General features: G+C 42.0%; 1 protein-coding gene and 1 pseudogene across 2 annotated transcripts in view; both read right to left on the bottom strand.

The window, feature by feature from the left end:
- The window catches only part of APBA1 (amyloid beta precursor protein binding family A member 1), an 87,412-nt gene extending 62,719 nt beyond the window's left edge, over positions 1-24,693 (bottom strand). Inside the window, exon 1 of one of the 2 annotated variants that reach the window (XM_071448715.1) lies at positions 24,669-24,693. The gene's annotated coding sequence lies outside the window, so the exon portion shown is untranslated. Of the gene's footprint in view, positions 1-24,099; positions 24,274-24,668 lie in introns of those variants that run through there. The other variant, XM_071448713.1, reaches the window with a different exon arrangement.
- On the bottom strand, positions 1,234-2,611 carry LOC139600412 (cyclin-A1 pseudogene; annotated as a pseudogene).
- Positions 24,694-24,992: the final 299 nt, after the last annotated feature.

The following is a 24,992-nucleotide window of genomic DNA, read 5'->3' as shown; positions in this document are numbered from 1 at the left end:
ATGAATTAAAACAATTCTATTGCTCAGATAACTCAAAAGAAACTCAAATCCCTATGTCTGGCTAGTCTTTGACTTCTAGACCATCTTCTATTACTACTAAACCAAAATTAATTCTAACACCTGAAGAAACTCTGATCAGGCAAGAAACAGAACCATATATTCATATGCTGAATTAGAAGGGACCCATCAGAATCACAAGTCTAAGTCCTGGCCCCGCAAAGGACACCCCAAGAGTCACGCCATGTGCCTGGCACCATTGCCCAAACACTTCTGTCAGGCTCGATGCTGTGACCACTTCCCTGGGGAGCCTGTTCCACCAGGGCAGAGCAGAGCAGGACAACCCCTTCCCTTGCCTGGCTGTGCTTGATGCCCTCCAGGGCACAGGTGGCCCTCGCAATCTGCAACGGGTCCAGAGCTGTTGCCGCCGCTTGGGGCGTGGCGTCCCGGGTCGAGGACGGTTCTGTGGCAGCGCCTCTGCCACATGGGCCAAGCACATGCATACACCAATGTGGTGGACAGTAAGTGGCATTTATTAATGGTTAGGCAGGGTCTTTTATAACAGGGGGTAACGGTCAGTAACAGTAAAAGGGGAGGGGTTCTGCGTGACCTCACGATATCTCGAGACCTCGCGATATTTCCCCACACTTCCCCCCCCTTTTATGACCAGTTAAAAACATAAAGCAAAACTGACAAGTAGGAAACATGTGTAACTGGCAAAATGCAATTAACTTGAACACCATAACACAACTGCAATAAACGTGTAACTGCAAATGTTTAACAAACGAAAAGCTAACTATCTCTAACTGTTTTTTTCTAAAAAAAAACAACACAAACTTGTTTAAAATGTAAGGCGATCATTCATGGGGCTGACTGAACCCTGTCTTTGAATATCTTTGTAGGATCTCCTCAGTTTTTTTTGGTTGGTTGGTTTTTTTGTTTTGTTTTGTTTTTTGTTGTTGTTGTTGTTGTGGTTGTTTTTTTTGTTGACCTCCTAGGACCGAATTATTCTCCCAGAGTCTGCGACCTGTTTGATCTTAAACTAGAGAGGATTTGGAGAGTCCATGTCCAGACTTATGTTCCCTCCAAATCGCCCTTTGATCCTTTGACGCAGGGAAGAACTCTGGGTTACTTGGCATTCCATCCAAGTAGAGCCAGAACCCGGCCAGAGCTCGAACTCTACTTGATGGATACCTCTTAACATTTTTGCTGAGCTGTTTTTCCCCCCCAGTCCTTCTCTGTGCCAGCCGCTCCTTTAGTTGGTCACTGAGTTCTTTCACAACCTCGGTATGGTCTGCCATCGGGCTGCTTGATGATTCGTCGCAGCCTTTAGGAAGCCGGGTATACAGGCCGTGGGGGTGTCTGAGGATTCAGTCCTGCAAAACAAACTTTACAAATTTCATTAGTTTTTGCCCTGAAGGTCCGGTTTTATCGACTTAAGTGGGCACTTTTTGATCTTACTATTTTTCTTGACGGCTGCGTACCCTCGCCCTGTGAGTACCAGTCTACAACCCTGTTCCCATTCCCCTAGTTCATTTTTAATTATGACCTGTGGGCCTTCCTCAAGTGCTCCGGTGGCCCAGTGTCACAATGTTAAGGTGTTCTTCTGGCCAGAAAGATCTCTTCACTGTATAGTTTGCTAAACAGTAGGCTGCTGCAGCAATTTATGAAGGAAGGTACTCCAGAAGAGGATCAGCCTGAAGGAGACTCAGCTCTCCAAGATACCTTGCAAAGTTCTCTGTCCTCATACAGATTCCACGTCTCTGAATATACTGAAGGAGGAACTGGCTGACAGTTGGGGCTGTTAGGTCAAAACCCAGCACTTTGAGAAGCAAGTGTTCCGTTCTTAGCAGCTGCTTCTTTGTGTAGGTATCATCTGTTATATAGACAAATTCATCCACATCTGGTGGGTAGATCTCTTCATACTTCACAGCCAGAAGAATTGCTGCTGTTGCCACAAGCTGTAACTTCCCTCTGAGAGCAGACATGCAGGAAAGAAACCTCTCCAGGAAGTTCACTGCCAACTACAAAGTCTCTGTCCGAAGTTTATACTCTTCCCCTACGTCCTCCAGCCAGTCTACCAGGATAGCACGCATTCCTGTTGTGATATCTGGCTGCTTCTTCATGTAGTAGGGCTTGGGCCTAAATCTTACTTCTGCCTCTCGGAGGTACTGATGAATGTCTTCTGCATACTCTCCAGCCAGAGTTACAACATCTTCCACTACCATAGGAGAGCCTGAACTCAGATCCAGCCGCTGATGGATACTGGATGTCATTGCACTGGTATCCAGTTCACAGTGGCTTAATTCCAGCTCTTCAGACACTTGGCAGCTGTAGTTTTCTTTATCTTCTGAATCACCTATGTAGATAGCAAAACCTTGCTTTGATGCAGCACTGATGATGCAGTTGGGCACTTCATCTTTTCTACATGAAATGATAGTGTTTTCAAAGCCAGAAAAGCAATTGATAACAGCAGCACCCTGGCCGCCGGGCCGCTGCTGCTGCTGCCGTTCTCCGTCAGCACCCCCAGCATGGCCCAGCCGCTGCTGCTGCAGAGGGCGGGGGGGCAGGACTCCCGCTGCCCCGCATGGCCCTTCTCCCCGGTGCGATGCATCGCCCCGACGTCGGTACCGTGCTGCCCGGCTCCGCTTGCCACCAGCCCACAGAAGGGTCCGGCCGCCCTGCGCCGCCCAGGCAGCCCGCTGGCCCTGCGTAGGCGCAGCCGCTGGAGGCGGCGGCTGTTGGGTGCGGCCAGTTGGGAGCCCAGTGGCTCAACCCCCAGCGTGCCGCCCCGCCAGCCCCACCAGCCACCATAGTGACATCCCCCCTCTGGGGCTCGTCACCCTGCGGCGCATAAGGCTGAGGCACCGCCCAGGCTCCCTCGGACTCCAAGTCAATGGCAGCGCCCCCGGCCTCCCCGCTAACGGCGGGGCTTCGCACCTCTGAACCAACGGCCACGCTCTGCGCCTCTGAGTTAATGGCCACGTTCCACGCCTCCTCAAGCAGCCCATCCCAAAATGACTGCTTTTTCCCCGTAGATGGGTTGCCTGGGCTCAGGAGCTGCGAAGAGCGCTCCCGTGGCTGCGAATCTCCACACTCAGCGGACCCACGATTGTCCGCACCCTGCCGGGGCTCCTCCCACAAGCAGTCCTGGGTGGCCTTCCACTTTCCCCGCTCCCGCTGGACCGGCTGAGCCTTTTTCAGAGCCCGCATGACCCTGCCCCATGATTTTAGACTCCGCCCTGAGCCTGAGGACATAGTTCCTCCGCTAGGGCCCCAGTACAACCATCCCATACTTCCAGGCGGAAGATATCCTCCGGATGCCTGATTACCCCAGCATTCAGGAGCCCCGACACCACGAGGACAAAATCTCCCGGCTCACAATCTGTGCCCCAATCTCTGTGAATTTTAAAAATGACCTTAGCAAGGGGCTCCATCCTCTCCACCGCTGGCTATCGATGTGAGACTTCCTCCTTCACCAGGTCCTGGCGCAAGACTTCCTCCTTCGCCGAATCGCGACACGAGAGCTCCTCTTCCGCCGGCTGCGACACAAGCCTTCCTCCTTTGCCAATTTTCTGGCGTGAGACTTCCTCCTTCACCACCCCAGCGTGAGCCTTCCTCCTTTGTTGGTCCTAGGGCGAGCCTTCCTCCTTCGCCACTCCTGGCGCAAGCCCTCCTCCTTCGCCGAATGTCAGCGGGAGACCCTCCCCTCTTGCCGGTCCTCTGGGAGCGTCCTCCCCGCCGGAGACAGTCCTGCTGCTCCGGCCACCGTCCACTCGCCCAGGCGATTCCCGCTTCCCGGATTGTTCCCGGGTTCTGGCACCACTTGTTGCCGCCGCTTGGGGCGTGGCGTCCCGGGTCGAGGATGGTTCTGTGGCAGCGCCTCTGCCACATGGGCCAAGCACATGCATACACCAAAGTGGTGGACAGTAACTGGCATTTATTAATGGTTAGGCAGGGTCTTTTATAACAGGGGGTAACGGTCAGTTAATGGTAAAAGGGGAGGGGTTCTGCGTGACCTCGCGATATCTCAAGACCTCGCGATATTTCCCCACACAGACCTACATGTACAATCTTGGTCTGACACACACAATTGCTTTGGCAACTGCCAAATTCAGTTTGTGTTCTTTTCAGAGGATAAAGTCAATATATTTTCCCAAACCCCATCAGCAGTTTTATAAAAAATGAATAGTTTTATTTACTTTTATGGTCTCATCTTCCAAACTGGTCTGGAACTAACCAGCAAGAATATTGCGTGGAGAACAAAAATGGAAAATAGATACATTAAAAAAAAGGCGATGGTTCCAAGTGGATTGATTTACCCCCCTGCCTGCAAAACCAATCAAACTGCAGTTCTGTGACAGCACATCAAAAACTCAGCAATCACTGAGTCATATCTTGAGATGCCATCTGACATAACCATATAAATGTGCCGGTTCCTGAAGTATTAGTGATAACGATTACATTTCTGATATGTGTATTTATCCATGGCTACTTAGTCAGATTTGAGTGTCTTGATATTTTTACTGCTGGCAGTTTTCCCAAGCTCTCATCTGCCTCTTCACCTTCTCAGGACAAGCTGGTTAGTAATACCCAGTCCTGCCAAACCAAGAACAGATTGCCTGCTGCCTCTTTCTTCACTTAAGATACTTTCAGTGCTCTCTACACACTATCCCTTCTTCAGCTTAAACAATCTCCAGTTAATTGTGGGGATTCCTCCTTCACTCAGTCTGTCCTTTAGAGACTTCCACGACCCTCCTTCAAACTTTCATCAGCTCTCTCCAGCACATCATGCCAAACCAGATACATCACCTGAGCCCACACTGAGCACTTTGCACCTCTCCTAAGGTTATATTCCTCTTCTCAGTTCAGCATCTCCCTTTAGTACCAATACTTCACAGCCAACACAACTTGCACTAGTTGCAATCCCCACAGAGGTTTTGGCAGACCTGTTACTTATCCAGCTGCTCCCTCCCCACAATTCCATGCACCTTGCTTTGGCACCTCCTGAGGGGCACCTCCCATCCTCTCTGAATATTCACTGTAGTTTTCTTTTCTTCCTACACCCTGGTGGATCCCCTTCAAGACTGCTGCCTCTCCACTCCAGTTTTCCAACCTCTGATGAAAATCTTGAGTACTACTGTCAAAATCCTGAAAATACCACCTTGATGCAGGTTTCCACTTCAATAATGAGATTCCTCTCTGTGGATTGCATACTATGTTTTACAGCTGAGATTACAATGAATCTGAAAGGAAGTGCAACATGAAATCCACCCAGACTCTCCCCACTGCCACTCAAACTAAAAAAAATTAAATATATTTAGACCAGGGGCTTATCAGGAAACCTTCTAAAAAGTGAAGCAAAATATTAAATTTAAAATTTTAAAAAAATTATCCCCAAAAAAAAAAGCTGACTCAACTCATAGTAAGAGGATACCTTTGCAGCTCACCTTTATCAGCAGAAAAAAACCTGAAAACATGTCAAAAAAAATCATCAAAATAAATCATAGCCTTTGAACAATTCTCCCTCAGGAAGTGAAATTAAAAATGTAGAAGTCAACAGAATAATAAAATCATATATTGATAAAATAAAACACTATATTCAAAATCCTCTAAAAAATGAAACTAGAGTAACTCACTACAATTAGATTAATTCTGCCATCTTTAATCTGCTTTTAATGGAAATCTCTTTAGTAACTCATGACAAAGAATACTTTGTCTGTCAATCATCGGTCAATTCAGACAATAAAATCCAAGAGAGAAAACAAAATACGAAACAGAACTGAAAATGCCAACTCTTTCCACTAAGATGTGCTAATACATCAATTTTGACGCCCTAAATTCTACTTTATCTCAGGGAAAAGGTTATAGACAAAATCAATCTACTGTCTTGAAAATTTATTTCTAACAGATGAGTTTTCCTCTCTGTAACCCATTATTTTCAATTATTTGCCACTATAGCAGCAGTCACACATTAGTGAGAGTGATAGCAAGGATTCAAAATTATTTCAAATATTTAGTGAAAAATGTAAGAAAACAGAAAGAAAAAAAAGAAGAAGGTTTTTTCTTTTCAAAAAAAACAGGTCTGATTATCACAAAGTTCTGCATTTCTTCTGAAATAACTGAAACTACTCTCTTGAGGAGCTCATTTACTTGTAAAAACATTGTTGGGGCAAATAAAAATACTACTCTTAGCTGCATGACCTTTTTATGAAAGGTGACTACAACTGCAAAATGACATGTACTGAAACTAAAAACAGTCCCATAAGGATTCTAATAATCTCCTTCAGTAATATTTGATTCAATTAATCATAATTTAAGTTTCAGACAAAGAAAAAAAGGAAGTAAAAAAGCAAAATAAAGTAATCATGGTCTGACATTTAGCTTATGGAGAATTATAAAGAAATAGTTTTTAACATCAAAACATTTAAATTCTGGTTTTAGAAACATAATTGGAATTCTGTACTTCATATAGCACCAATTCTTTAAAGATCTATGGAGAATGCAAACACCAAATCATCAAAGCCATAAGCAAGAATGAATTTATGAAGCACAAACAATAAAATTATTATCTGTTCATAAGCAGTTTTGTGCAGAGCCAATTATATATGTGAAGTATACATAATGTTTTTATTGAAGTTGATTCCACTATAAAAAAGCGCTGGCACAGTTAAATCTTCATTAAAGATTTAAGATATTCTGTCCCTGATTTTCACTTACTGTTCACCACAATGAAAACAAAGAGCCACTCAAGCTTGTAAGATTACTACCTATAAATAACATTACACTGGAAAAAACCACCCTGTGATTAAAGAGGCTGGAAGGTAGGCTGTTTTGCTAATCCACAAATAATAGTTTTAAGTGATTAAACATTTGTTTATTTCTCACACTTAACTTTTTTAGTCACTGGCCAATTTTTAATTTATTTTTTAAGAGTCTCAAAGATAACGGAATTTCTTAAAGCTTCAGAAGGAATCCCAGCAGGTGAAGGGGGAGGTCCAGCAGCAGCTGGCAGGCCAATCCACACATGGCATGACCAGGCCCATAGCTCAGCAGGTCTTTGGCACGACCCTATCCTCACCCTCTTCTCCTTCGTGACCAACTTCCTGGCTTTCTAGAGAGATGTCTAGTAAGGATATGGGGAGTGGACAAGAAAGCAAGAGACCAGTATAAGAACAGTAGAATTATGAAATTCTTATGAATCTTACAAAAATCAGGCTCCTTGTGTCTTTGTGTAATTTCTTGTGAGTGTTCTGCAAAGCATCAGAGGAATCACTGATCCATGGCTGTATTTAGTGCATCACACAGATCCTCAATGCCAGCCTCCCTTCATTTCACCAGTCCTGGCTTTGGATCAGACAAATCTCTCAGATCCTCTCATGGAAGTTCTTCCCCATAGCAGCACTTTTCTGCCTATACTGTGCTAGCCACCCTTGTGTCAAGTTTCATAACTTCATTTTCACTCATCTCCAAACATAAACTAACTGTATTGTGAAAGTGAGTAGTCCAGACAGCCTACTGCTTTGAATTATTTAAGATACTGAAAAAGATTTAAATTTTTAAACACTTGGGGCTGACACAGTTCTATACCAGCGTGGCAGGGATCAGAAGGTGCCCCACCTTCTCTTGTCAGGTGCTGATGCCAGGGCAAAGGAGGAGGCAGGCAACATGGTTACAGGTCATACATGGGAAGATATTTGGTTTGCCTGTCGAAACATTTTCAACTGCAGGTCCATTTTATGAGATTCTATACAAATTTCTAAGTATCACACTACCCAAAAGTTCAGCTCCTTCCCTGTGTACAGCATCCATTTACTTAATAATCACTTCTTAATTAATGATCTTCCTGCTTGGCTTTACTCCAGAAGTGATTTCTTCTAAATTTTGCAACCTGCCTATAGAATTTTTCTGAGTTCTGACAAGACCATAAAGTAGTGGCAAGCTATAACAGAAAGCAAAAGATACAGCATAGGAGGAACTGAACAAGAGCACAACTCAAGTACAGAAATGCAGCAGTGTCACTTCACTGAAAGACCATTTTCCCATTCACCTATTACCTCCCAGGAGAAGCTAAAAAGATAGCTAGAAAATAAGGCTGAATACTGCCTCTTTCGTCCCAAAAGAACACACAGGATTTCAATACTAGCTTTTGTATTAACCCATATATTCTGTCCCAGATGAACAAACCCCTGATGAATTCTGCACAAGGTAGTGTGGTGTCATGATTCTTATTAATGCCAAAAATACGGATGAAATTGTGTAGAAACTTAGAAGTAAACAAACAAAACTGTAATTAAAAGCTTTTGAAAGTTTCTGCATAATCTAAAAAATACATCCATATTGTTAAAGACAGACAATTTAAAACACCTCAGTCATTTACATGGAAACTATTATGACTATTGTTTCAGGAAATTTTTTCAATCTATCTACATTCCCACAAATATGATCTGGCTAAGAAGGATTTTTTTTAAAATTCCCTCAAATTTTATAAGCCTGAGGCAAGCCTAATGTTCTCCACATTAGAGGAGAACAACTTTTAACTGCTCAGTGTAAAAAATACCTTATTAACAGAAAAATTGCCTTTAAACAGCTGCCCAGAGTCCAAATTTATGAGCTTCTACAGTTTTGGAGGAATTCTGTTTGTGGTGGGTTTTGTTTGGTTGGCTCAACAAAAATTTGAAAAAATCATACATCAACCAAGCCATTCTGGTAGGACAGTGCATGCATAAGAAGAGTATGGTCTACATGTAGCTCACAAAGGGGAGGAAGAATGTTATTTACACAGATTTCTTTTTTGAGAGCAACATAAAAAACAAAAGCAACAAAACAAACAGAAAAAAGAACAACAAAAAAGCAGAAATGTGGAACTTGTGTGGCAAAATATCTTTCAAATAGAATACGGGCACGTTCTCCCAAGATCCACAATGCCCCTGTGCCACCTCAGCTCAGTTTCTAAGTAAGACTTTGACAGTATAAGTAACAAGCATATAAATTACACAGCAAGGAGGAACCTCCAGTTTATTCTAAATAAAAGTAAATCATCAAAATTGAATACAGTTTTGTGCTAATGGCAGGATTAGAGCAAAGCTACAGAGATTTAAATCAGATGCCTCTGAATTGTTTTCTCCTCATTAAAAACATTGCTTCTTCTAGATTCCTGGAGAAGGCAAAAATCACTATTTGGGACTTGGATAGTTCTGCTAGAAGCAAAACAGTGAGACTTGATAAGTCAAAAAATCTTTAAGACTCTTAGACATTTCTACTTCCTACTTTTTCAAATATCTGAAGATTTGCAATCCTGGGATCCCCAGGGAAAAAACCTCATTTAGGTAAGATATGGCTAAGCTCAGAAAATATGCTGTTGATAATACCTTTCACTCCCACTAATTTCCACCTCAGAGATTTTGTATGTTGAGGCTCAAAAGCATAGCCTCAGCTATTATCCAGGGTTTCCACAATGCCATGCTCAGCTAGCCTATTCATAGCTTGGAAAAGGCTTTACAGAGCTTTACTACAAGCTATTCAAGAGCAAGCAGTTAGTGAAAATGTAAACAGAAGCATGCAATGTAATAACTACTCTCAAAATAAACTAAGTGCTACTTTAAATTAAAAAGGTCATCTCCCACACAAAGAGGATTATCAGTTCATTACTTTTCTCCTTACTCTGTCAACACTGAAGCAGCAATGTTACATCCACTGCTTTTTATTGCTGCTTTACACAGAAAGAAAACAAAGAAAATGTATTTTTCAGGTATTTGTACTATTTTTCAAATAATACACATTCAAGTTAAACCTCTGCACAAGCTTTAGTGAGCCTTACCAGAAGTCATGGAAGACTGTGAAATCCCTTAATAATAAGCTCCAGGCATCAGGCAGAAGTTGTTTAATTACACGTTCTGTATTTATTGAAAAGATAAAGCTAACGTTATTAGTATGCTAGTTGAAGTCACAAACTCTGCACAACCATTTCACCACTCTCTCAATGACTTCTGATCTAGGTTACATATGCAGCAACATCATCAACAACTTACTATCAAACTTAAAACCAAACCCAGAAGCTGAGAGCTCCTGGCAGATTTTCTGGTGCCTTCAAACGCCCCACACAGCACAGCAGAAGCAGAGCAGTCACAAATTGCAGCTGGCAGGCAGGTCACTAGGACGGCATGTAACTTCTCTGTTTCAATAGGCTTCGCATCAGAAATCAGAGCTGCAGCATGTCTTTTGGGGCACCCCACCAGAGCCAGCAACCCACACAGGCACACAGCTATGGGGACCACACAAATTTCAGCATGCTACTTCACCATTATTCCAATTCTAAAGATCTAGAAAGGGCTGTCAAGTAAATGGATTTCATACAGATTTCAAAAGCGGGAAGAAGATCATAAAAATATAAAACTAATCAGTAACTGCTGTATACATTTTGTAAAAGGTGCTTTATTGAAAACTGTAGTTTTTCAGCTCTCACTCAACACCCTCTGTTGGAAAAGCTAAGGGGTAAGGAAGGAACAAAATGTACAACCTCTTACACTGCTCAATACTTGCAAGCAAAATACATCCAAGGAATCAAGTAATTCAGTGACATGCCATACAGTGATTTCCTCAATTCTGAGTAGCACTGAACCCACAACACCAGTTTCATACAACTGCAGTCACACCATGTGCAGTCAAAACTTCAGCACTCACTCAATGGAGACAGCCTTGATGCCTGATTATTGCCTTTTGGTCTGCTGCGAGTTGTGGTCCTGCAACAGGCAGCACTGCCTGCTTTGTATGCTGAAGGTATTACAGTGATGGGTAACATGGAAAATGAAAGTCAGGATGATTACAGCAATACAGAAATCATGTTAGTAATTCTTCTACTACTAACAAATATTTCTACAACGTCAGATTTTAACAGCATAGGAAGAAAGATTTGGAGAGAAGCAACAGTAAGAATCCTCTGGGTTACAGTGGCACTGCTTGAACCTCCTATGGGGAAGAAAAGAGAAATGTTCTAAAATAGCTCAAGGCATTTGGCAACCAAAATATCTATTTCACCTTTTCATAAAAACATTTTCCATACAAACACACAGCACCTTCTTTCAATAGGTAGCTGTGGCAGTCAAAGATACTTCAGTTAGAAATGACATCCTCCCTGGAAAGAAAATCAAAGAATCAGGAGCTAAGTTTTGTTACACTATTTAAACTCCCAAATCCCATAAAGAATTTTCCAAACCTATTCCCTGGAAGCATTTCTGCTAATTCATCACTACTATTACAGTTACTCACAACATTTACAATTATTTTTTCCCAACACTTTTATCCCTGAAACATCAATCTCTGTTTTACCACTTTCAAATAAACTGACTAACCCTCTTCCCATGTTGGCCATTATTTCATTGAGAGTGTTTGCCTAATTTTTACTATTTTTGTCTAAACTCTTTTATACGCAGCATTTGATTACACTCCCTCTGCCACTCACTGTGAATCCATCTGGTCCTTACATATGAAAGCTGATTTTTTACAGGTTTTACTTCCCCTGTATTTTTGAAGGAGGAAAGGCAAGTGGCACAAATTGTGGTAGTAATGTGTGAAATTACATCAAAGATAGATCCATTGGTACAGGGGATCCTTGCTAAAAACATCCCTATCAGCTGCAGAGGAATATAAAAATCGCTACAAAGCATAACCATATGCAATTACACTACAATCACCTGATTTTGCTTTGTAAGACCAAACAGAGAAGGTACATTCCCAAACTCTTATTATATTTTACTCAAACTTGAAAGATCATCCCAAAAATGTTGACAAGTGAAAGAGTCATGGAATGCTGCTTCAAGGACAAAAATAAAGTTCAAAATAATTTACCACATCATCAAATCGTTGTCCTCACTAAAAACACATCAGAAAACTACATCTAGAGACAAATAAAAGAAGAAAAGAAAAGCTGCTTAAATAAGTTTCAAGGATAAATTCATCCTGGATTGTAAAACCAAAACTATGTGAAAATCCCTCTGAAAGAGGTTGTTCAAGCTGAGGGTTGCTCCCTACAGTATTGCTGAAGCCCTTGCACCACTGAGTATTCACTCCTCTGAACATGTATCTTCTCTCACTCCCTGGGAGATTATTTCACAGTCTGGTAGACATCAGTGTTGAGATTTTTTTTTCCAATGCTTAGTTCTTTCTCTATCTCACCATACCATTCACAGTTAAATCCTCCTCAGCATACAAAGCTTTGATTCAGACTGTTTCTACCAGGGTTTTTTATGGTTACAAGGTAAGATTATTCCTCTTTACTAACAAAAAGGAGGTAACATTTTGTTCCTCAAATTATTAAGCATCATTCCTGCCCTGTGAACATCTTTGTGTTACTTGTACAAGACAAGCAACCCCAGCTGTAAAATGCACAAAACTTAGGCAGAGTTCAAAAGTTTTTAAGTGCATTTAAAGCAAAGAGCTTCAATATCAAGACATGCTTCAACACTAGAAACTTGCTAGCAAGATTATCATTACTCTTAAATCAGTTCTTGTACTCCTTGTTCTCTCTCTTCAAACAGGTAGAATATTTTGCAGAATGAAACCTTTTCCTCACACAAGAGACATTAAAAGCTTTGGACTTTTGTCATGCCTCAAATGTAAAGAACTGAAGGAAAAAAAACCCCACCTTTTTAAATTTAGAAACAAAATGCCATTTTCACAGGGTAGACTACCCAATTTCTGCCCAAAATTAATGTAGCTCTTTCTTTGACAGGGTAAGGTTTACCGGTAAAATGGAGAAAGAATACAGGAATGCATTTGTTCCTAATAAATTGAATAAACCAGCCAAACCCTCACCTAAAGCAGTGTAGAATCACAGCAGCAACAACAGCATAACTTCATTTGCTGATCAGACACTACAGAAGTGCCATGCACTTGACATGCAGACATGAACAAGAGAAACTGTCCATGCCAGGCACAATGAGGTCCTCTGTTCTTGTAATTCACTAAGCACCTTAATCAGCAAGGCAGAAGAAAACCAAATGCCATCTTATTCATGTACACAGAGATAGTATCCCAACAATATATTTAGTATGAATCAAAAGAAGGAAATATAAAACTGAGAAAAACTTCTTACTTTGCCATAAATTCACAAGGCCACAGCAAAAGGAAAGACTTTCCCTGAGTCTGACATATCAGAGCTATGCATAATGGTCACCACCCACTACCAAGTATTACATAACAAAGATTTATTTAGATGCTCTAGGCCAGTGGCTCCAAACTGCAGAGCTGTTTCCATGTTCAGAATAGTCAAGCATCTGTCAATTTTTATACTCTAACATACTGCCACTAACCCTGTCATGACTGTCCAATAATTTTCAACAGCTAAAGGTGGTGTTTTTTTCTGAAAAATATGCTTTTAGATTAAATGCAATTCTCTCCCCAAACCTCCAACAGAGATTCACCAGATCCTTTGCAAAGGCTTTTTTCTAACCTTGATCCCTTGTATATAAAAATCCATCCATATATTATATCATTGTTTTTTCTTGGAAAATACACCACATGTACTGTGAAATCATGAACAGGGCTACATTTGGAGCCAGAAGAATTAATCTCCTCCGGACAAAGAAGAACAAACAGAAGACATTACGTTACTTACAAACCAGATACAAATAGGAGAGAAGAGAAAAAGAAGGATTACTAAATCTCTACCACAAACAATTCAAAGGCATGTAAAATACAAAGTACCTACAGCAAAACTATTCATGTAAACAAAACACACCAGATGCAAAATACAGTGTGTACATGAGATTATGTTCCACTTGTCACAAGCACCACGGAAATAGAGCTGAATGGTGACGATACTATACCTTAGAAGGAGGAATGCAATTTTTACATTCTACAATTAGGAACAGGAAAATACAATTATAACTAGCATAGAAGAAAGTTTCCTCTGAGGTACCTGGGTCTGAGACTGAAGAATCTGTGATCATAAAGATAATACTGGAAACAAAAAAGGAAGGCATTGCTACCACCCTGAGTCCCCAGGTTGAAATTTCCAACAATACCGCAGCCATTTCATAAAACATGTACCAAAACTGATGTAGTTTCACTCCATGTTTGTTTCTGACACTTAAATGCCTCCTCACAACCAAAAGTGTCAAAAATCTCATCAGTTCCCAGTGTCAGTGCTCTCATTTGGTAGGCTATTACTATCAGCAAGAGCAGACTTGGGAGCCACTACAACAGCATTCACAAACTACTGCCTGTGAGGAAAGCCTATCACAGCTGATGAGCAACAGAACAAAAGCCTAGACTTCCAATGTTTTAGTCTCTCCTTAGCAGAAAATAGCTTCCAGACTTATACGCTGGAAGCTTAATATGTTGGCCTGTACATCATCTCTTTCGGCAGGACTGCAGCCAGAAGATTTGCTCTTTGGATAATGAAAGCATGTCAGAGACCTTTTGGGAGATTCCTTCCTCTTAGTTAGAAAAAGTTCCTATTTCATGGATGTTGTTTTAAAACAGCTGTGGTCATTGGTTCTTCAAGTGTCTTCAAAATATTCATTTAACAAACAAGTGTTCAAGAATAAACAGACTTCAGAAATCACAGCAGTCTGAATATGTAATTCAGGCACAACAGCAGGTGCTTTTTACATTGTATGCTAAGTCCTTGTTATGTATTTGGCATTGCCTTGGTTACGGCAAGTAACAACACACCAACAGGCTGTGTCATCAAAATACACCAGATGGATGCTCCACTTACACAAATCTCTTCCCTTCCCCACTCCTCTCCTCCAAATAGGATGCAACTTTTAAGAGCAGGGATAGGCATCAACATGGAAAACTTATGTTGATAATCACTTCCCTGCCAAAGTGTAATCACTGTACCAATAACTTCAGCCAAAAATAATGCTAAAATTTGGACTTGATAACAAAAGCCACAGTGTTTGCAAGGCTTCGTGAAGTTTGACCAGGTGAACATGAACTACACACAACTGAAAGTCTCAGTCAAATCTCTTTTTTTTTTCCTAAATAACCTGCTTCTGTGGCCAGCCTTCAAGCTCCCTGCATACTGCCAGAGAAGGTGACTGATTTTTTTTGCACTTTCAACATCCTAATTTGTCTTCCTAGAGGGGAAAAAAAAATCAGCTAGACTCCTCTGTTTCCCACATTTTCCCCACTATGAACTCACATATGCTACTGACTGATGTCCAAGCAGATCAGACAGAAGAACAGGGCAAGGCCTCTTCCTCATCAGGTGGCACCAGTGGAAAACAGAAGGGTTTTCCATGAGGCTGCAGAACACTTCACACTGAGCAACTTTTCTCTGTAACCACAGCCCTCCTTCCTAAAACCCCCAGTATTACAGGCTATTCAAACTAAATGCAAATAATTATAGGTAACTCAAAGCACAACACCTCACATTTCAAAGATGTGATGGCTTTGCACTGGCAACCATGTCTTCCCATGTGAGCATGAATGGCCACAGGTGGCAGGTGAAGACCAGTGAAACCTGCCTGAAGGGGTGAGTTTTATCTGGACTGCACACACTGCTCCGTACCTCACTACATCTGAAAAGTTAACACAGACAAGGAGGCCACTGAGGTTTGTACACTACTACACTTGTGTGAGATACTACAATTGTGTGAGATATTGCAAAAAGAAATGAAGTCATGGGATTCCTGCCATACACTGGAGAGAGGGAGTCTTCAACAAGCAGAGTAAATAAAGTGACTATAGATTTGCACATGATTGGAGGAGGTTAGTCTTTAAGGTAGGAGGTATGTGCCTGATTTTTTGATACACTGAGCATAGTAACACAGACACAGAATACTACAAAAACAGAAGAAGAGCAGGGCTTTTTGTGTATTATCCTTCAGTCTTTACATTTCATATGATTACTAAAATTTCAGATTGATTTTGGAATTATTTTGACTGAAAAATATATGATACTCTTCCTTCCATCACAAGAAACTCTGAATAAATCAGACCATATGACTATCCCATCCTGTGAATCCCTTCCTTGTAATTTCACCCTCTGGTTTTCAGGCGTAAAATACCTAAAAAAGTATACATAACCCTTAGTGTTTCAAATGGCCAATGGCCCTAAAATTACTGTTTTACACACCGCTATTTGAAAACACAAGGGTCTTGGGCAAGCAGCTAAAACCCTTTCTTTCACATACAAATAAAGTTCTATTTCTCAATGCAAAAAAGGAACTCTTACCTTACTGTTGTTCATGCTATTCTGCTATCCATATTATACCTGGTGTACATATATGAACTTGCACTACAGTGCCTGAGGATGCCACTGCTTACAAGATCATAACACAGATTTAATGCTGAAGATCAAAATTGAGTCGTGACCTGTCCAGGCTTCAACAGTTACATACTAGAAGGAAAAAAAAATATTTGAACCTCTAGTCATTATCTTCATGGATAAAGTGGCTGAAGAAAATGTATGTTCAATAAAATATGAATTTACACACCAGAAATGTGATATATAAAAATTGCCTTTGCTCCATGCACAAAAAGGTTGTTCACTCCACTTTTAATTCCTAGAGAATCACCAAAAGTCAATCAAGTTTTGAAGTATGGACCTTTCTACTTTTCTGAAAATCTACTGTATGAATGTTAACTATATACAAGCTGCAATTGTGCTTCTAGTATTTAGTTTTCAAACAACTATATTTCCATGCTGACATTCAGCTTAAACTCCTTCTACTTGCTATTAGGAGGCAATTTATCCTGAAGGGGGTCTGACAGGGAACCAGATCTCCTTTGTCCTTGGTCAATGATGGCTAACAATGAGACACCAGTGACACAGGCATTGTCATACCCAGAGCAATGGAAGACATCAGCTGATGCTCCATGTCACCTGGATAACCAATATAACCCAAAGAGTTATCCAATATATTACTAAGAATACTTTATATTTTAAAAAAAAAATTACACACATGCACACATCCTAAGCAATATATTCTTCTCTCCTCTTTCCAGCTTACTTACTTGGCCTTCTTTGACACAAAAAAATTTTGTTTAAGAAGCTGGGTAATTTTGACTTCAAATCCAGAAATAACCAAGTCTGTAGCTAACAAGAAATACTAGGGTTGTTGGGGTTTTTTTAATAGTGTAGTTGGATTTTAATCCAAAATATGTTTGAAATATTGTTGATCAAAGCATTAAGTCTGTGTTACTCTTAAATATAAATGTTTCATGTAGCTTTTAAATTTGCATTCAAAAGCAGCTTAACCTAAGCTGAAATAAAGACATGCCGTGGTTACAGTTTAGTAAGGTAAAGAAATAGAAAGATATGTAAGGATCTGTTAAGCCCACACTCAACTTTAACTGCAACTAGAATCAGTATGGGCCAAAGGGTGTCACACTGAAAATACAACACATTAGAACTGCCTGACTTGGACACAACTTTGAACTGGGGCTAGGCAGTCAGACTAACCATCAGGAAGCTGCAATTAAAAGTCTAAAGCCTGGATGCTGAAGCTAATGCAGAGTCAATATTATGAACTACAGCGCTGTCCCCTTGGGCTAATGCCCATCTCCCTGCCAAGAAGGCATCAAGCTCAAACATCTCCTTCCCATGCACCTTGCAGCTTGGTCCCACAAGAGGAAGATTTTGAGGACTTTGGGATTTTCTCATTGTTATGAAATAAAATTAAGATGCCAAAATCTGAATGATGTTGTGGCAATCTCATAAGTGGATTACATTAATCATTTATCAGCAAGGAATGATAATTGTTAAGCAAAAGCAGAACCCTGAGTTCATCCTTATTTATCACTCTGAGACAAAAGGTGAATACAGAACAGCTGTGAATACCAGAAATACACACCAAGGGGAAAGGGTATGTAAAATGTCCACTAAAAATGCAATGGAATTACAAAGCTAAAGGTTGGTTTTGCACTGATGCCTATTTAATACAAATTTTTGTCACCTCACCACAGCCTTCTTAGTGGGAGAGATTTTCTCATTAAGTTAAATGTGACTGCATTGCACATACACACTAGGTATGCTGTTTAATAAATCTTCCATTTCTTAAAAAGAGTGCTATAATTTTGAAACCGCTATAAAATAAATTCATACCAAGAACATAAGTTTCTAAACTAGTGAGCAATAATTTCCTCCATCTTGACTATCTAAAAAAATAAATTTGAGGTCATTGACTTGGCTAAATACAGCCAACACACCTGTATTTCAGTGCTTTCCTAAGGAGAATGGTAGTGGTAAGAACACATGGTACAGGCCCTTCACCCCAACACTCCTGCTGCCCCAAATGCCAGCAGCAAAGCAAGCAGCTTTCTGCATGGCAGCTTCTTCAGCAGAGGATGAGGAGGGCAGACTGGAAGAAGGCCTCTGTCCAGCAGTCATATCCCACCCCACCAGGACTCTAGCAAAACCTGCTGCATGAGCTGGTATTGGATACCATGAGAGGCACAGCACTCCATCTTGAGAGTTTCCTGCCCTGATTAAGCCAAGAGTTACAAACATGGCATGTGCAGCCCTTGTCTCAGTCATTTGGTTTGAGCAGAGCTTAGATCAGATGGCATCCAGGGATCCTTTCCAATTCAAATTACTCTGTGATCATAAAAAAGCTGGTGTGAGAAAGCTGTTAAGGAAAGAGAACGGAAAAAACCTTAGCTCCCCACACACCATACAACAACATACCAATCTCTTCTTCCAACAGTGGAGGCAGTACCCAACCTCCTAACATTTACCTGGGACAGTAACATATAAAGAACCTACTGGTTTTGCCTGTTTTTTGGATTTGAAGTATTAAAGCATTCTGCTGATGTTAGCCTGAGAAAAGCCTGGAGCGAGAGCTTTTACTCCATGCTTCTTTACCTGACTCAGGTGAGAGCTTTTTTAGTCTCGGCTCTTCTTTTAAAAATGTTTTTCCCAATTTAATTTTATTTACTATTCAAGACTTCCAAAGCACCAAGATTTCAAACATGATCAAAGTCCCATCAGAACAGACACTACACAAATACACGGTAACACTAAAACTGCTGGCATGAACTGCAACTTACATATAAGAAAAATAAATAAAAATTTTTAAATCCACAAATAAAACTTGAGCATATATTAGGAAAACCAGGTCACAGTTGTGTATGTTTAAAAACTTGCATTATGTTCTTTCTTTTTTCTTCCTCCTTCCTTTTACCCAGATCATAAGTTCTTGTTCATCCAAGTTTTGAGAAAGCATATTTATTAAGAAAAAACTCAAATCAGAATGACCACCACAAGAAGAATGATCAGAAAGCTATTGTCTTAGGTACAGAAGTGAAAATTCTTGCAGAGAAATGAAAATATTTAATCAAATCAAAACCAATAAATACTAGATATTGAACGAACACCTTAACCACATACATACAGAAAGGCATTTCTCATCCTGACATGCATCCCCAAAATGGAAAAAATAAGGCAAAAGTGAGTCAGTGTAGGGTAGTCAAATGAGCTTTGCCAAAATGGGCAAGTTTTGTAGCCTCCGTGGCTCTGCTGTTCTTGTGTTTTTCTGACCTGTGTTCAACTTTTGAGTTCAGAGTTTGAAAATTAAATTCAGCAGGCATGTTCCTGATATACAGAAAAGGTTCAGAAGAGTTTGAAAAAACTCTGAAAATTAGTTGGAAAAAGGAACTACCACCAAAAGTATTCAGCCTAAATTCCGGGTATGTGTTGCCCAGTTGTGACTAACTCACAGATTTTAATGAAGTCTTTCACTCCCTACAATTACATTTTTCTCAGATGGGTGACAAGGAGGTCATCTTCTTAAGGAAAGTAGCATTTATGGAAGTGCTCATCAGAAAGAAAATACACAATTCTTAATTGCTGCCTTGTGAACAAGATCTGATGGACCAAACAGCCCAAGAACAGGCTGGAAAACACAAAGGGGAAGGTATATGCCTAAAAAAAATAGTACTTAAACATTCTGAATTTTTCATTTTAATTGGAGAACATCAAAGGACATCTCCTCCTTTTGCTAAGTGATAGGAAAAACAGAGGCTCCCAGTGTGGTTTACCTCATGCAGACTAGATAGTGTTTTAAATACTTCTAATACATTTATTTTAGCTTCCTCGATAATGTTCAAAGCCCCACTGCTTATCCACAGACAGCTACTTACACAGGCTTGTGGGTGATGGAAATTTCTCCCAGTACATATCTTTAATTAGACAGAAATCACCACAGGAGACATGACAGACCAGGTGAGATGCCACCTGCCTAGCAGCATCTCAGTACAAACAGAACTCCCCAGAAATGGAATTGCACTTTCATTCCTCCTCTCATGTCAACATGGATGGTTTCTAGCAGAAAGGGTTTAGTGTGAAAACACACATTCTAATGGTTCTGGAGTATCTTCAGCTAAGTCCTCTGCCATCCACAGCTGTCATGCACCCATTGTACTGCTTTTGTATTTATTTCTTCAGAATTAGAACAGACATTATCATCACATGCCTGCATTTGTGAAAGCACCAAATAAAGATGCTTCCCTAGGCTCCTTCAGTAAAGCAACAAACGTGCAGATTTTTGGCAGAACATTGATGTGAGCAGTGGAAACAGAAAAATACTATTACACTGCTCTTAGCAGCCTCTTACCAGCAGTGACTTACCAAATCAATCATTATTGTGAAGAAAAACCAATCAATCTGTTTCTCAGAAACCTTTAACCCCTATGCAATACGTATAACTGGCAATCTGTTGGAAATAAATGAGCAAAGGGTTGTTTGCTAGAACATTCACTAAGAAGGAATCTTCACCTTCTAGGAAACCAGAAAAACACATTTAAAAATGCACTTATCAAGGCTTCACTTAAGACTATGGTAATATGATCTTGTTCAAAGTTAAGATTTAATTAATCAAGCCACACTGCCTATGGACAACATGTATTAAACTGAATATTAATTAAAAATTAATTATTAAAAACTTCTAATATTTTTAATAATCTTTTTTAAGATCTCAAGAAAAAAGATCTGATTCTTTTAATTCATAATCTCATGTAAATCCAGAGCAGCTATGATCAATAACAGACAATTCATGTGCCAAGGGAAAAATCCTGAAGTATCTAGGCCATGGGACACAAGTGAAAAGTTTGAGCTCTCAGCTTGATTTTTCCTGCATTTTGTCTGAAGACTCTGAACTTTATGTTGTAATTCCTTTTTTTGGTTTTTTAGCATGTTCATTAGTTTTGGTTACTAACCCTGAACTCACAGACATATAGCAACATGGTGTTTATTTTCCCAGCCACGTTTTCTGGACTTACAATTAGTTATTTCCTGCTTTTGCTTGTAACAAACATTACCACACACTGACACAATCTAAAGCCAAGCAACAAAACCACTGCAAATGACTGGCCACACTGGCCTGTTAAAAATACAAAACAAGCAGCTGAACAGGAGATTCCATTTTGTTTTACCCTCATGACTTTTCTGCTGGCTGTAGTGCTGATAAGCACTGCTTACAAAACAAAATGTTATCTACATTTCAAAGATGCACACAATCCTCATACTGAAGGCTTTCTAAGTTTAAGAACATAAGCATTGCATGTGACTGTGGATTAAAACAGTATCAAAAAAGTCAGAAGCCAGTTCCCGGTCAAATTAAAATCTATTCAGATCTCATATGCAAAGAGTTCAAGTTTCTCATTTGCGTTCCCATTTAGATAGATGACACAAACTTTAGCCTCAAAATTAGTACTCCCTTTATTCAAAGTGTTATGGATTACTTACATTACCACAGAGCAAACAAAATCTTCAGATTTATAAGATCCTCAAAATAATAAGGGCATGGTGGACTACAAGATTCTCACCTTTGGTGTCCACCACATCCCGTATCACAAAATCTCCTCTAAAGCATTAGCTCCCATGTTTTAAATACATGAAGGCAATTCTATTCAATTAAAAAAAAAAAAGAAAGAAAATGAAAAACAAAATACCAGAATGCATTCCCTTCCCAATATATATGAAATTGCAAACTTGTCATAAAGGATTTCATATTAAGTAACCAAACAGGGTTATACTAAAAAGCTTTGGCATGTTTCCCTCTTCACACACCGGAACTATCTTTTCTATCTACCTATATGTACCAAGTCACCTTCCCAGCATTCTTACATTTTTGTAACAAACATTACCAGCTGAAGAGCTGAAGAGCTAATCAGTCAATAGTTTTGATAGCCTTCCAATAGGCTGGCCTTGCATCTGTTAAAAGACAGCATAGTAGCCAGAACGTTTGCTATTTTAAGGGAAGATAACGCACTAATGTAAAATAGAAATATCGTTTTAAGCTACAACTAAGCTACAAAATTCAGAGCAATGAATTACATGATTCACAGCATCCAGCCAACCTTCAACCACCATTACTTTGTAGAAATCAGTTTGGCCTAAAAGCTCATTGATATATTAATCTCAGACCACATTTTCCAAGGAAGGCAAGCTGTCTTTCACTACGGTTTACATTTCACTCATTACACATCCAAAACACTCATCTAAGGTACGCTACAACACTAAATGTTCTGCTTTTTCAGAGTTTCTTGTGGTCGTCCATTATTATTCACCCAACACTTTATTTTTCTGTACAAACACACATGAATGCACAGAATTCAATAGTAACTGTTCTCCTTCCCTCCTGAACAGCACTTCTGGGCAGTCTATCCTGCTCCTTTCTCGCACAGCACTAGAAATAAAGGCAAACCTGCACCTCACTTTTGATTTGGCAGCACATAGAGAATAAACACATTCTATGGCATCATCACCTTTTGGGAAGAATAGACATCACATGCTTGTTCCTGATATGGGCTGCAAAGGCAGGTGCAGGTGGTCCAGATTTAACAGCAATGCAGCAGAACTAGGAGTACTATGACTGGAATATTGGCAAGTTATTTGGGACCCCATGGGCCACAGCTGCAGAGCAGTCTCAAAACTGCAGCCACCTGGGTGTACTCTCATTAGCTGGTGTAATGTGACGCATGTCAAAGACAAGAAAAACGCTACATAGCTGATCTGCCCTACACCCACATTAGCTCACTCTTAATGTATGCAGAGTCAGGCAAACATCTCTGCCTTCTAGTTCCTCAGCAGCTATGAAAGCAGCCAGATCTGCAATGCACTCTCTAAACCAAACTGCAATTCCATAGCCCGAAAAATCTACAACAGGAGAAAGTAAAAAGATGTAGTTTTCCATCCTAGACCCACATCCCCATCTCTCTTAAAGAGAAGATTTATGATGGCAGTAAAACAAGTCTTGGTAGACTGCTCCTATTGACTCTGATCCTTACAGAAAGCAGATGTAATGTACACCGCTGCACTGACCGCGACTGTGATTTAGGCAATCATTGTTTTCAAACTGCTTCTCCGGGGGTGGGAAAAAAAAAAAATTAAAAAAAAAAATTAAAAAAAAAAATCAAGACGTCTTCCATTTCCTGAAAGCAGAACGTGATGGTAGCAGATGTCACCTTCCCCCCAGCCCAGGGGTGGAGAGCATGCTCCACGGGGAGGACGGGGAGATACAGGCCCCCTTGGGTTCTCTGCTGCAAACCGGGACGCGGCCGCAAACCCCGGCAACATCTCCCGACGGAAAGGGCTGCTGAGACTGTCCTGCTGCGACGGCGACCATCCGATCGCCGGATGCGAAATCCCCACATTGCCCCCGCCCCCCACCATTTCTCCTTTCCACCACAGAAAAGGTGCGCGTAGGAAAAAATAAAAAACAGCAAACCAGCGCACTGATTTCAGGTCCACGGCTCCACACGACATTATTCTACACACACCCCACCCCCACCAAATAAAATAATGGAACAAATAAACGGAGGGAAAGCACGCAATGCCTCGCCAGAGGCCGGGATGGAGGCGGTCATGGCCGCGTTGGCGCCGCTCCCCGCAGCCCGGGGCAGGTGCAGAGCTGCCCCGCTGGCTCGGAGATGCGCGCACGCCCACGCAGCCCGACAGAGGCCGCCGCAGCACCCGCACCCCGCTGCGGGCGGGAGCCGCCGGGTGGGACCGGCCCGGCACCCGCTGCGGGCGGGACAGGCCCGGCATCCCGCGCCGGGAACCCGCCCCGCGGGCCCGCTGCCGCCCCGACACCGCGGCGGGGGCGCGGCCGGACCCCCCTCCCGCTCCCGGCCGCGACCCCTCCGCACCTGGTGCGGGTCCGCGCCGCCTCCTCAGCAGGCAGGGCGGCTCCGGCGGGGGCGGCGATGCAGCTCAGGGCGGAAAGCCCAACAGCCGGCCGCTCCTCCCGCGGCCACCATCTTCCTCCTCCTCCTCCTCCTGCCGCCGCCAGCACCGCCCGGGCCGGCCCCTCCCGCCGCACCGCCCTCACGCGTCAGCACGCCCGCTCGCTCGCTCGGTCCCTTCCTCCCTCCCTCCCGCTGCCTCCCGGCGGGAGCGGGCCCCGACGGGCGTGGGCGGTGCCGCCCCACTGGCCCGGCGGGGTCGGGGGTCGGCGCGGCTCGGTTCGGCTGCTCCCAGCGCGGCTCCTGCCCTGGCCCCGCGCCGGTCACACGCCCGGCGCTCTCCGGACCGGCTGGCAGCGCCTGGGCAGCTCGGAGCCAGGGAGGCCTCCAGGGCACCGACCTGTCCGTCTCACCTTCCCTGGGCACGGGCCCCGCAGGCTCGGTGGCCCAGGAGGTGAGGAGGTGTGAGGGTGGGTGTGCCATGCGCCCCATCCGCATGGCAGCTGCGAGCGGGCCTTGGTCGTCCTCCTCACCTGGGGAGAAGCTGCAAAGACCGAGGTGCAGCACAGCTAACCAAATTGCGCACGCAGCCTGCAGGGAGGCTTACTGCTATGCTAGGAAGGGCTTGGCAGTGCCTCTTTCCCACAATACCTACGCCCGTGTTCGTGTACGCAAACACAGCGTTGCATCTATAGTCGGGCTGTAAACTATCTCGCGTATATTCTCCAAGCTCCTGCTCCCTGTACTTAACTGTCTCAGTGATTCCACACGTGCAAACAAAATCCTGAAGTCCTCAAGATAGTGTCTTGCATTTTATGGTATTTAAACAAAATAAGAAGAAGAAATATAAGGTTTCT

The sequence above is a fragment of the Agelaius tricolor genome, unplaced genomic scaffold (assembly GCF_023055355.1).
Source record: "Agelaius tricolor isolate 1412-34295 unplaced genomic scaffold, bAgeTri1.0.p SCAF_27, whole genome shotgun sequence".
NCBI classification, from domain to species: Eukaryota; Metazoa; Chordata; class Aves; order Passeriformes; family Icteridae; genus Agelaius; species Agelaius tricolor.
The sequence above is the reverse complement of the archived record's forward strand: the minus strand, read 5'-3'. Positions and strand labels throughout refer to the sequence as shown.